Genomic DNA, 14,067 nt, shown 5'->3' with positions numbered 1-14,067 from the left:
GAGCAGAGTGATGGAGTGTGGGGACGTGTGGAATTTCCCCCTTTTTGGCAGTGTTAGGAACTGTGCCCAATTTTAAGTAGATAGTTAGGGCTTAAAGCTTAACAAGCCTGTTTGCATCCAGCTCCGTGTTCGCTGGGGGCCCTTTTGCCCTGTTCAAGTTTCCATAGCTCAAGCCTGTTGCCTAAAAGCAGGCTCTACAAGAAACATAAGAAATGCTCAGTAAATATTAGCCATGATTTTTATTGTCATCATTGCAAAGGGCCTCCTAGGAAGACTGGCAGAAGTCAGCAAAGGGTAAACATTCTTACCAGAATCCGCTCTTCTGAATCTGTCTGTAGTGCCCAGCTGAGAGAGAAAAATACAATTTCACGTTGCCCCTTCCTTTCCAAATCCAAACCTGTTGTTTATAGATCCTTTCTCTCCCAGGGGTAACCATTGCCTTTCTGCTTGTCTTGTTTTGTTTAACTGGTCTTGGCTTTCTGCCTGTCTGGAATTTGGGGTTGTTGGTTCTTTCTTTTAGCTGTCCTTGAGACTGACTCTAGCTTTGGGGAAGGTAATATCCATTGCCCCCTCATTGAGGACCATCTTTTATCCAAGGGGGGTTATTCAGTACTGCCAGAAATACTTCATGTTTATTTATTTTTGAGAGAGAGAGAGCGAGCAAGAGAGCGTGGGGTGGGGGGAGGAGCAGAGGGAGAGGGAGACACAGAATCGGAAGCAGTCTCCAGGCTCCGAGCTGTCCGCACAGAGCCTGACACAGAGCTGGAACTCACAATACGCGAGATCATGACCTGAGCTGAAGTTGGATGCTTAACCAACTGAGCCACCCAGGCGCTCCTGCCAGAAATATTTAAAATTCAAACTATAAACCAAGAGGGAGAAAAGCAAATTGGGGATAATGTAGTTGGATGCATGGATCAACCCCTACTATCATTTAAGTTGCAATCCAAATTTTTTAAGGAATTGAAAACAGCTGTCCTTATCTGACAGATCTTTTGCAAAATACAAGTCAGCTCTAGAGGCAATTCAAAATTCACCTGTTCCTTTACCAGTCCCAAAGCTGTTCCTGTCTATTTTAAAAAGCCTATAAATTATTGGCCTAAGGAAACAAAAGTCCTTGGCAGACCTTCCATTCTTTCTGTGTTCCTTAAAGTTGTACACATCTTATCATGTCTTTGAAATTTAAGCATAGCCCACAATCAGGTACCTGAGACTAAGGGGAGAAAAGAAAAAAGAAGAGAGGCCTTTTTGAAAATATAAACTACTCTAAGGGCACTTGTGCCCAAACTCTAGCAGGCCTCCTTAATTCCAGACACAGATACAAATCTTAAAGCTCTTCGTCAGCAATACTAGTAACTCTAAGGTTTTTACATCTGTGTGTTTTGTGTGTATGTTATGAATGTGACGTATTTTCCTACCTCTGGATGGTAGTGCTAAAATTAATTTGTAAAAGAGCTCCATTTGGTTGGTGTGAAGGCAAGCATTTGTAAGGATTGGACATTCTAGAACTCTCAAAAAGATAGAAACTAACCCAAATGTTTTCCAGCTTCACGTGATCTGAGGAAATATTTGGTGTTAAAGCTAACCCAAGGTTGTTGGTCTATTAAAATAGACGTGTCTTTTAGAGTTATCAATATTAAATATAAAACTTTTGTCCTACTTGAGTTTACTAGCTAAATAAGTACTTGTTATCGCTTAGAGGATTTGTAAACAAAAGCATAATAGCTTGGGAGAATGAATGAGTTCTCCTCATGTCTCATAGTTTTTGTGGTTAATCTTTTTCTTTTTTCTGTTTATTAATTTATTTTGAGAGGGAGAGAGCATGAGTGGGGGTGGGGCAGAGAGAGAGAGGGAGAGAGAGAAACCCAAGCAGGGTTTCCACAGCTGTCAGCATAGAGCCTGATTAGGGGCTCATCCCATGAACCATGAGATCATGAGCAGAGCTGAAACCAAGAAATGGACGCTTAATTCTACTCAGCCACCCAGACACCCCTTCGCGGCTAATCTATACATAATTGTTGGGAGCTGTTAAAAAACAAAGTTCAACCAAATAAATTTGAAGACCTAACTAGCTTTATCAGGCAGCAGCCCATCTAGCAAGTAGTGGGGAGCTCCGAGGAGTTGTTCAAAATGGAGGGTTTTTATAGAAATGGTGGGGGTGGGGGGGTGGGCAAGAAAGTTATTAGCAAAAGAAAAGGATAGATAGTTCCAGGCAGGAACAGGAGGTCTTGACATGAAGATCACTTCAGCTTCCTTTGGGGGATGGAGAGGGCCTAGGTGGTGATTCCTTGGTCCCCATCAGAAAATTCCTGACTGATTCATTAAGACTACATTTCTGGGGCAATTAGATTAGGTTTTAAGCCTCAGTCTACTGACTTGAGGCCTTACCCCACGTGACACCATTTTGGGCCTGTGGTTTTCCTTGTAACAGAGCAAATGACTTAGATATAAATTTGATTTATATATAAATTCAGATATAAATTTGAAATAAGAGCCTGTAGATGCAGTTTTTCACAACAGTTCTATATTATGGTGTGTGTACTTACAATTAGTCTCCCCAAATCTTTTTGTAAACTGAAACAAGTTTTGCTAAGTTAAATTTCTTGAGTATCTAGATTATTTCCAAATGAGATAAAATACTGGAACATTAATGATTAAATCTAGGTTTATCTACTTTGGCTTCCTTATTACAGAGAAACTAAAAATAAATTTGGGTCTGTTAATAAGCATGTTTGTGCTTCATTGGAAGGCTGTACTTTGAAAAAGCACATCATGGTGTCTGTTGTCAATCGGATGGGGGCCCCCAAATGCGGAACGAATGATTAGGTGGAAGCTGGTGGAAAGGGCCATGATCAAGAATTCACCTGAGGCAAACAAACAAACAAACAAACAAACAAAACAAAACAAACAAACAAAGAGTTCACCTGAGGCAGAACAAAGGTACAAGTTTATTGAATACACTTCAAGGGGGTAGCAGGAAGGACAGCTGAGGAGAGATTGTCTGCAATGAAGCAGTGGGCTGGGGCTGTTTTTATTTATTTATTTATATTATTTTATTTTATTTTATTTTTTTGCTGGGGCTGTTTTTATTTATTTATTTTTTATTTTATTTTATTTTATTTTTTTTGCTGGGGCTGTTTTTAAAGGGGGAAGAGGAAGAGGTGTGGCGACATGGAATTTTCCCTTTTTCCCTTTTTTGGTGCTTGTGCCTGGTTGTAAGTAGCCTATTGGTCAGTTAGGGCTTATGGATATTTCGAGGTGGGTCACCTGATGGGCCTGTCTGTATTCAGCCAGGTGGTCGCTGGGGACCCTTTTGTCTTGCTCTCTCATTCCTGAAAGTGGCCTCTAGGGGCACTTGGGTGGCTCAGTTGGTTAAGCGGCTGACTTTGGCTCAGGTCATGATCTCATGGTTCGTGAGTTCAAGCCCCGTATGGGGCTCTCTGCTGTCAGCACGGAGCCCACTTTGGATTCTCTGTCCCCTCTCTCTCTGCCCCTGCCCTGCTCATTTTCTCTCTCTCAAAAATAAATACAGGTTAAAATAATAATAATAATAATAATAATAATAATAAAAGGGGCCTCTACTCCCATGTGTCTAGAAATTAAAAAATGTATTGGTAAATTTACATATCTAAAGAACACTGGTGTAACAGTTCATAATTGCTTACTGCTTAATTTTAGTTAATGTTTCTAAAGGTTAAAAATTTGAGTTCATATATATAATTAAAGTTACTAAAATTAATAAGAGAACATCTCCATATGCCAGGAATGTAGGATGTGTTTTCAGTAACAGAAGGTATAAGAAATAGAAATCTATTTTTTTTGTTGAGGGAAAAGAAAATAATTTTGTCCTAAGGTGAGGCTCATTGTTTAAAGAAGAAAAACATAGCACAAAATCAAAATGTAAAAAATAATAGTAACGATAAAGTTGTAGAAGGTTTGTGGAAAAGGAGTCCTTGAAAAGGAATTTTAATGTGGTCAACCTGGCTAACATTAAAATTAATTTATTTACAAATAAGTTTTATTTATTTATTTAAAAAAATTTTTTTAACGCTTATTTATTTTTGAGACAGAGACAGAGCATGAACAGGGGAGGGGCAGAGAGAGAGGGAGACACAGAATCCGAAGCGGGCTCCAGGCTCCGAGCTGTCAGCACAGAGCCCGACGCGGGGCTCAAACTCACGGACCGTGAGATCATGACCTGAGCCGAAGTCGGACGCTTAACCGACTGAGCCACCCAGGCGCCCCTACAAATAAGTTTTAATATCAAAACTAAGTTGGTGCAAAATTAGAATTTGGGGTTCTGTCTGTTAAAAAGACAAAGTTTTTCTTTTTTCCCCCTGGACTTTTGGTCTGCTTAAGTCTTTTTGAGCTGGAACATTCCTAACAGATTTGCTAATAAACTAATTGGACTTATCTGATACGTCACATTACATGAGAAGCATTGTCAAATAAGCAGTAATACTAAGCCTTCTTTATGTTGCATTGTAAAATTGTGGCAAGTGGATGAGGTCCATTGTTCTTCTGGAAAAAAACAAAAAGGCCCCTCATTGCCAGGCTTTTGCCACCTTGATGTCCTTACAACATGGCAGCGGTCTACTCCTGACGTAGGAAAATGAAGGCGGGCAGACAGTGGCTGTAGACAAAATGAACAGTCGGAATTATGGGAAACCCAAGAAGGCCGCTTGGTTCTCCCGGGCTCCCTGACCAGCCCCATGTTTCAGCTTTTGCGTTCTTTCACCCACCATAGTACATTTAAGATGACTCCAATTACACACAGACGTTGGTGGAGAGACATCTATAAAACTGCAAAAGTCTGAAATAAAACAAAACAAAATGAAACCGTTTTCATTCCCAGAGACCCCAGACCTCCCTCTCTCTAGACCCTTTGCGCACCTGTACCTTGGAATCATTCGACGGCCAGTCGGTATGGGTTATCAGTGTGCCCCTTCAGAAAAGGACCAAAGAGGATGATAGACTTGAAGTATGTAAACCTCGAGTGTGTGAATATCACAGAGAAAAAGCAAAAACATCGGACCTGTGAATGCTACACAGAGGGTCAACAGAAGGTTCGAGAACTACAGAGCACAGCTGACAGTGGTGCAAATTCCTTAAATTTTGAGCACAACTCTGTTAAGCTGAGGGTCTGATCAAGAAGGGGGAATTGTAGGGGCGCCTGGGTGGCTCAGTTGGTTAAGTGTCCGACTTCGGCTCAGGTCACGATCTCACCGTCTGTGAGTTCGAGCCTCACGTCCGGCTCTGGGCTGATGGCTCAGAGCCTGGAGCCTGCTTCCGATTCTGTGTCTCCCTCTCTCTCTGCCCTTCCCCCGTTCATGCTCTGTCTCTTTCTGTCTCAAAAATAAATAAACGTTAAAAAAAAAAATTAAGAAAAAAAGAAGGGGGAATTGTTAACAAGAAAACCACAGCCCCACAATGGCTTCACTTAGGTTAAGGTTTCGAGTCAGTAAACCAAGACTTACTGCCTAACCTGACTGCAGTTTCAACCCCCCAGGAATGTAATTTTCAACCAGGCAACGTGGAATTTCTTGGTCAGTAGCAGCAAATTGCTGGATAGACCCCTTGCCTAAACAGGCGCACCCTTGCCTAAACAGCACATTCCTTGCTAATAAAGTCCTTCCCTCCCCTCCCCTTTCCTCCCCTCCCTTCCCCGTCCTCTTTCTTTCTTTCTTTCTTTCTTTCTTTCTTTCTTTCTTTCTTTCTTTCTTTCTTTCTTTTCTCTCTCTCTTTCTCTCTCTCTCTCTCTCTCTCATCTTCTCTCTGCCTTTAAAAACCTTCCTTTGTTTAGCACAAGTCCCCTCTACTTGCTAGATGTGATGTTGCCTGATTTATGAATCATTTAATAAAGTCGATTAGATCTTCCATTTCACTCAGTTAAATTTTGCTCTTTAACACACGCGTGGGGTGGACTGGAGCCAAGAGGGGATGTGAAGGGCCAAGCAGGGGTGACCGGCGTAAGATGTACGTAGGGTGCACGCTGTGGGTGTGGTGAGGGATGTGTGAGTGCCCAGACCCTTCATGTGACAGAGATGCTGTTGGCCACTGGGCCCCAAACTCCCTTTCAGCTTTATTATCCAGCACTGCCCCCCGCCCCCCGCCCCTACACACCACAGGCACTTGTCCTGCTGTCCATGCCCCGGAAGCATAGAGAACTTTCTTCTCTGCTGGGCATTTCTGTTTGGCTTTAAAAATAATGGTAACGTTACTTATCTACTTTGTGAGCCTACTATGGTTTTGCATTCTGAATCCTTAATATGACAGGTTGATTAAAGCTTTACAAAAATAGCAGTTAATATTTGCACTGGGGTTACTTATCCATTTAAAATTTAAAACTTAATTATATGAGAGTTTACCTGTTCCATTATGAATGCAATACATACTCCTCATGGTGGATTTAGAAAATACCAGCAAAGTTGAGGAAAGAAATCACCCCGTGTCACTGTTTAAAAATTTTATTCTGGAGGTGCCCGGGTGGCTCAGTTGGTTAAGAGTCCGACTCTTGATCTTGGGTCAGGTCATGATTTCATGGTGTGTGGGATCGAGCCCCACGTTGGGCTCTGTGCTGACAGTGTGGATTCTGCTTGGGATTCTCTCTCTGTCTACCCCTGCTCCACTCTCTCTCTCATAAAAAAGTTTTTTTTTAATTCTGTTTTTTTTTTTGTTTGTTTAATGTAGCCATAATTTGTGTGTGTGTGTGTGTGTGTGTCTATATATGTAATATGTACATATAATTCATAATATATGCATGTATAATATATATCATACAGATATATATTGTATATCATATATGTATGCAGATATATATCATACATATATGATAAATATATGCAGAAGTATGTATCATACACATTTCCAAAGACCTCCAGCCTTTTCAAAGGTCATTCTGATGGCTTCATAGCATTACGTTGTAGAAATAAATAAGCACCATTTTAGAGTATTTGACACTGGGACTACATCCAATTTTGTTGTAAATAATATTATAATATATATCTTTGTATGCAGAGTCACTTTCAAATCAAGTTTTCTGTAAGGTAGATTGCTAAAGTGGAATTATTGACTTGTGGGAAACAGACATATTCTTTAACATCTTGACTAATGGCTTTCTTTTTAATGTTTTTAAAATTATTGTCTTAATGTTTATTTATTTTTTGAGAGAGAGAGAGACAGAGTGCAAGCTGGGGAGGGGCGGAGAGAGAGGGAGTCACAGAATCTGAAGCAGGCTCCAGGCTCCGAGCTGTCAGCACAGAGCCCAACGCGGAGCTGAAACCCACGGAGTGTAAGATCATGACCTGAGCTGAAGTCAGATGCTTAACCGACTGAGCCACCCAGGCGCCCTTTGACTAATGGCTTTCAAAAGTGTTCTTCCCTCGTGTGCCACCTCATGTCATGTGAGAGAGATCCGGGCTCTGGGCCCTTGCCAGAACTGGGCGGGCCACTCAGTCTTAATAGGCTGCTCTTTTCCATTAAGGTAATTTGGCCCGGGACAAATGGGTTCACGTTTCCTGCATTTTAACTATATTGAGTGACTGTTCTGTGAGTGTGTGAGTTATTTATGACCTGTAGGAGAAAAAACCAAATAATCAGAGGTCCTTGTCGTTTATTCAGGTTTCCACGTCCCGGAGGCTTTGATGAGGACTTTACCGACAGCTGCCAACACCACCTCGGCACGTCCTGTGCTACCTAGCCCTTGACCGTCTTCACCCTGGAGCCGAATCTCTTTGTAACTTTTTGAAGTTACGCATGCTCCACGTTAATGCAGGCAAAGTATTAGAGGTGATTCAGCAATAAGGAGGTATATAGATTGGATGTAATGAGGACTCTTTAAATAAATAAAATTGTCTATGAAATTATTTGGAATGTTGCTCTAGCGATGACACTTTTTAACCCCTGACGTTACTGTTGGTGAGTAAAGAAAGTCTAAAGAATCAGTCAAAAAGCCGCAGATTTCTTTTTCCCACGTGTTTACATCCTCTCCCCTGTCGTTCGTATTTTTAGGAGAAATGGGAAACAAGATCATTGTTTTCTGATGTGCCTTATACGTGTTCCCACAAATCCTTGATGTTGGCCTTCACACGGCGGTTGAATCCTGTCAACATTTGCTCATGTGTTCTGGACCCCAAATTAGGGAATCGGGTTGTACTTGAGTATGGAAGTTATTTTGTAGATCTTGTTTTCATTTTCGATTAAGCCCTGACAATTTTCGATTGTCTGTAACCACCAGGTCCACTGCCTGGAATTTCAAGTATGACAAAGAAAACATGGGCTTTTAAAACGAATGGAATGTTGAGAGCAGGCATGAGGGGCACGAGCGCATTTTTTTAGGTGCAGTTAATTTTTAGGTACAAATAATCCGGTGCAAAAAAAAAAAAAAAAAAAAAAGAAATGAACTATTTTGGTATGACTAAACAAAAATCCTCACTGAAGTAATGTGTGGATGCGTTAACCCACTTACAGTGTTGGGGTTTATTATTAATAAATGTGAATCTCAGTTGTACTTTCCCTTTGGTAGTTCTGAGTCTGCTTCCATGGCTTTTTTTCATTTTATATTAGAATTTCGGTCACTGTCATGCATTTTTCTTGACCCTTTTCTGAGTAGCGTGGCAGAGAGCTTCCTTGCAAAGGAATGAGCGGGCTCCACGGACGTTTACCTCCTGCGGTTGGTGGGGGTCGGGGTGCATCGTGAGCGACACGATCCACCTGAGGCGCGACGGCCAGTGACGGCGAGGAGACTGGCCAGTGGCCAGTGAAGAGCAGCTCTTCCTTGTCTGGGTTCTGGGACTGAAATGAACCTCCATTCCCAGCGCCCTGTGAGGAGAAAGGGTTAAGTTAGCTCTGTCCCCGGCTAAGGTTTGGAAATGATGACGTTGAAAAATCATGCCAACTGTAAAGTCGGCCATTGAAATGGAGAAGCAGATTTTTCCTTTTAAAATTCTGGAGAGGGGCGCCTGGGTGGCTCAGTCGGCGAAGTGACTTTGGCTCAGGTCATGATCTCGTGGTCTGTGAGTTCAAGCCCTGCATCGGGCTCTGTGCTGACAGCTCAGAGCCTGGAGCCTGCTTCAGATTCTGTGCCTCCTTCTCTCTCTGCCCCTCCCCCACTCATGCTCTCTCTCTCTCTCTCTCTCTCTCTCTCTCTCTCTGTCAAAAATAAGTAAACATTAAAATTTTTTTTTTTTTTAAAGTTCTGAAGAGAAAAAAATTTTAGAAGAGAGGTGCTTGGTTGGCTCAGTCAGAAAAATATGTGACTCTTGATCTTGCGGTCGTGAATGCAGGCCCCACATTGGGTGTGGAGATTATTTAAATGAATAAATAAATACAAATTAAAAAAAATTATGTTTATTTTTGAGAGAAAGAGCACGGGCAGGGGAGGGGCGAGAGGGAGGGAGACCCAGAATCCCAAGCAGGCTCCGGGCTCCGAGCTATCAGCACAGAGCCCGATGCAGAGCTCTAACCCATGAACTGCGAGATCATGACCCGAGCTGAAGTCGGATGTTTAACCGACTGAGCCACCTAGGCGCCCCAATAAATACAAATTTAAAAAATAAATTTCTGAATAGAAATCAGGGAGGGGGATAAACAGAAATACACAAAATTAGTGCCCATGAGCTCTCTCGTCTGTGGAGAACGTGGAGGATGGGGGTGAGTCCTGTGTCATGCCGGGGAGTGTTGCCCTTCACTCTATTCTCATGGCACACTTCACCATCAATCAACGTTTCTTCGTACGAAGCTAGATTTACTGAATCCCCTTCTTCCAGCTCATTCCTAGAAGGAGCAAGGTCGTTGATGTACCGTTAGCAGTTGAAGCAATTCTGACCTCTGTACTCTGAACACAGTTCCTGGCTTTCACTGGAGTCAGGGAGGGAGAGGGTGACTTGTGATTTGGAAGAGAGAATAGGACACATCGAATCTGTTTAGGCCTAAATAACTATGGTGAAGAACAACGTTCAAGGACAGATCTTCCCAGAGCACTAAAGGGCCCCCAGTGTGTATTGTCAACGGGGAAAAAGGATTCGCTGTGCTTTGGGGACTCTCCCTTTATCGATTTAAGGTAATCTCCATTCGTGTGGGCAATTTTCTCTCCTTCTCTTCTCTCTCTCTCTCTCTCTTTTTTTTTTTTAATGTTTACTTATTTTTGAGAGAGCACCAGCAGGGGAGGGGCAGAGAGGGGGTGACAGGATCCGAAGCAGGCTCTGCATTGGCAGCACAGAGCCCGACACGGGGCTCAAACGCACAAACCGTGAGATCGTGACCTGAGTGGAGTTTGGACGCTCAACCGACTGAGCCACCCAGGCGCTTCTTTCCTCTTCACTTCTCTTTTCTTTTTTTCCCCCTAATCTTTGACGATTCTGGTGGATCTTGAATTGTACCGTCCTAACCTGACAGTGCCTCTCTCCTTGACCAAACTAGTCAGGTTCCTCTGAAGCCCCTTCTCCACTAGGCCTCAACCTTGACCCTGGCCAGGACTGCATAGCCCAGTTTAGCAAGAATCCTCCTAAATCAGTTGAGAGAGCACCCTCACCCTTGATCTCTGATCACTTTCATTATTGGATTGAGTTCCTCATCCACCGTTGCTGTGGAAGACCTCGGCCTGCCTTCAGCAAGAATCCTGCGAACTCGGTTTATCAAGAATCCTCCTATCCTTGATGGTCCCTGTTAAGAAATTTTCCATCCACTGATCCCCACTCTCTGCATGTTGGCTGTAAATCCCCACTTGTCTTTGCTGTGTTCAGAGTTGAGACCTATTGTAATATCTCTATTGCAATCGCCTTATTTTTAAAAAAATCTTTATGTTTATTCATTTTTGAAAGACAGAGACAGAGCACAAGCAGGGGTGGGGTGGAGAGAGAGGGGGGACACAGAATCTGAAGCAGGCCTCAGGCTCTGAGCTGTCAGCGCAGAGCCCTACGCGGGGCTCGAACTCACGAACTGCGAGATCATGACCTGAGCCGAAGTCGGATGCTCAATTGACTGAGCCACCCAGGTGCCCCCTTTTTGTTTTTATGTCTTAATTTTTTTTATGTTTTAATTTTTTATGTTTACTCATTTTTGAAAGAGAGAGAGCACAAATGGGTGGGGCAGAGAGAGGGGGTAATTGCCTTATTTTTTCTTATTGACATACAACATTGTATGTAAGGTGTGCAGCATAATGATGTGTGTGTGTATTATGAAATGATCACAGTTAAGTCTAGCTAACACCCATTACCTCACACAGTTTACAAGTTCTTTTCTGGTGTTGAGAACTTTTAAGATTTAATCTCTCAACAACTTTTACCTTCACAACACAGCATTGTTAACCATAGTCAATAGACTGTATGTTACATCCCCAGAAACCCATTTATCTTATGACAGGAAGTTTGGGTCTTTTGACACCTTCACTTGTTTTGCCCACCTCCCCACCTCCTGCCTTTGGCAAACCAGTCTTTTCTCAGTATCAGTGAGCTGTTTATGTTTTTGTTTTGTTCTGGATTCCACATGTAAATGAGATCATTTGGTATTTGTCATTCTCTGATTTATTTCACTTAGCGTAATAGCCTCAAGGTCTATGCACTTTGTCCTGAATGGCATGATTTCATTTGTTTTTAATAAGGCTGAGTAATATTCCACTGTATACACACACCGCATTTTCTGTATCTGTTCATCTGTCCAGTGGATCTTTATGTTGTTTCCATGTCCTGGCTATTGGAAATAATGCTGCAGTGAACATGTGGGTGCATAAATCTTAGTGTTTTCACTCTCTTTGGATAAATACCCAGAAGTGGAATTGCTGGAATCTATGGCGGTTCTGTTTTTATTTATTATTATTAGTTAATTCTTTTTTTAAATGTTTATTTTATTTTTGAGAGACAGAGTGCGAGAGGGGGAGGGGCAGAGAGAGAGGGAGACACAGAATCCGAAGCAGGCTCCAGGCTCCGAGCTGTCAGCACAGAGTCCGACATAAGGGCTCGAACTCACGAACCGTGAGATCGTGCCCTGTGCCGAAGTCAGATGCTTAACTGGCCGAGCCACCCAGGCGCCCTGCAGCTCTGTTTTTAAATTTAAGGATCCTCCATACTGTTTTCCATGGTGGCTGCACCAATTTGCATTGCCACCAACAGTGTACAAGTCTTCCCTTTTCTCCACATCCTCCCCAACACTTACCTCTTTTTGATAATAGCCATTCCAACACATGTGAGGTGATACCTCACTGTGGTTCTGATTTCCATTTCCCTGCTGAGTGATGTCAAGTACCTGTTTGCGATTGTATGTCTTATGTAGAAAAATGTCTATTAAGTTTTCATTTTTTAAAAGATTTCACTTTTTAATTTTTATTAAAAATTTTTTGATGTTTATTTTGAGAGAGAGAGAGAGCAGGCGTGCAAGTGGGGGAGGGGCAGAGAGAGGGAGACACAGAATCCGAAGCAGGCTCCAGGTTCCGAGCTGTCAGCACAGAGCCCCATGTGGGGCTTGAACTCATAAACCTGGAGATCATGACCTGAGCCAAAGTCAGTAGTTTGATTGAGCCACCCAGGCGCCCCTTTAAAATTTTATTTTTAGGGGCGCCTGGGTGGCTCAGTCCGTGGAGCGTCGGACTTTGCCCCAGGTCATGATCTCGCCGTCTGAGTTCCAGCCCGGCGTCAGGCTCTGTGCTGACAGCTTGGAGCCTGCAGCCTGCTTTGGATTCTGTGTCTCCCTCGCTGCCCCTCCCCCGCTCATGCTATGTCTCTCTCTCTCTCTGTCAAAAATAAATAAACATTAAAAAAATTTTTTTTAAGTTTTATTTTTAAGTAATCTCTACACCCAATGTGGGGCTTGAACCCGAGATTGAGTTGCATGCTCTACTGAGCCAGCCAAGTGCCCAATGCTGCTCATATTTAAATTGGATTTTTTTTCTTTGGCAATTTAATTGTAGGAGTTTTTCATAATTTTTGGATATTAACCCCTTATCAGATACATGAGTTGTAAATAATTTTTCCCATTCTGTAGGTTGTCTTTTCATTTTGTTGATGGTTTCTTTTGCCAGACACAAGCATTTTAGGTTGACTAGTCCGACTTCTTTATTTTGCTTTTGCTTTTGGTGTCTTGTCACGTATTTTGGTGATTCTTGTGTCTGATTTAAGGTAGAGGTGCAGTTTCATTCTTTTTCAAGTGTCAGGATAATTAAACTTTTTTTAATTTTTTTAATAAACTTTTGTTTATTTTTGAGAGAGAGGTAGAGTATGAGTGGGGAGGGGCAAAGAGAGAGAGACAGAATCCAAAGCAGGCTCCCGGCTCTGAGCTGTCAGCACAGAGCCCAACGCGGGGCTCGAGCTCACAGACTGAGAGATAGATCATGACCTGAGCTGAAGTCGGACGCTTAACCGACTGAGCCACCCAGGTGCCCCAGGAGCCTAATACTCTTAAATCACCTTGACCCTGATGACTGACCTTGTGGTTTGAAACATGACCTGATTTGAAAGAGACAAGTCAGTGCCTGCAGCGCCAGTTGGACATTCCCTTCTGCCCTGAAGCCTCCGGATCTTGGGCCAGTACCCACCTTCCAAACCGTGGCCCCGGGGAAGGCTGCCGGGAGGAGCGCACCGCGCCCTAAGCCCTGCAGAGGGCGCTCTCCGCCGCCCAGTGCAACTCCGACCTGCGGCTCGGAGAGCCCGGGCGCACCGCCAGCTCCCCGCCAGCCCCTGTTCTCAGGCCCTGCGCGCCTGGTCGCATCCGGCAGCCCTGATTCCGGCTCCCGCAAGCTCCCTGGTCCTGCTTGGCAGGCGGGGAGGGTGGTGGAGGTCAGCGGATACTCCGTGCCAGCCCTCCATTATCCCCAAGACAGGGATCTCCCCGCTGCCTGCTTTCTAATTTAGAAATCACGCTTTGTCCTGCAAACTTGGTATCTGACCATTTTACGTTTAATAAAAACCCATAAATACGTAAATAAAGAGGTCACTTGTAGCGGTAGCGGTCGTGGGGGAAGGCGCACCGCCTTGCAGCCGCAGGCGGCGGAAGGCGGAGGAGGCGGTGGGGCGAGGACCCTGCAGCAGCGGGGCCAGGACCCTGCAGCAGCGGGGCCACCCCCTCCCACCGCAGCGC

At 43.6% G+C, this 14,067-nt stretch overlaps 1 protein-coding gene across 2 annotated transcripts in view; it reads left to right on the top strand.

The window, feature by feature from the left end:
* Positions 1-8,514, top strand: part of MTARC2 (mitochondrial amidoxime reducing component 2) — a 40,785-nt gene extending 32,271 nt beyond the window's left edge. For both annotated transcript variants that reach the window (XM_086694421.1, XM_086694420.1), the window contains one exon: positions 7,621-8,514. The gene's annotated coding sequence lies outside the window, so the exon portion shown is untranslated. The remainder of the gene's footprint in view (positions 1-7,620) is intronic.
* Positions 8,515-14,067: the final 5,553 nt, after the last annotated feature.

The sequence above is a fragment of the Puma concolor genome, chromosome E4 (assembly GCF_028749965.1).
Source record: "Puma concolor isolate L17-30 chromosome E4, mPumCon1.1.hap2, whole genome shotgun sequence".
In the NCBI taxonomy this organism is placed as follows: Eukaryota; Metazoa; Chordata; class Mammalia; order Carnivora; family Felidae; genus Puma; species Puma concolor.
This window is presented reverse-complemented; position numbering and strand designations above follow the sequence as displayed.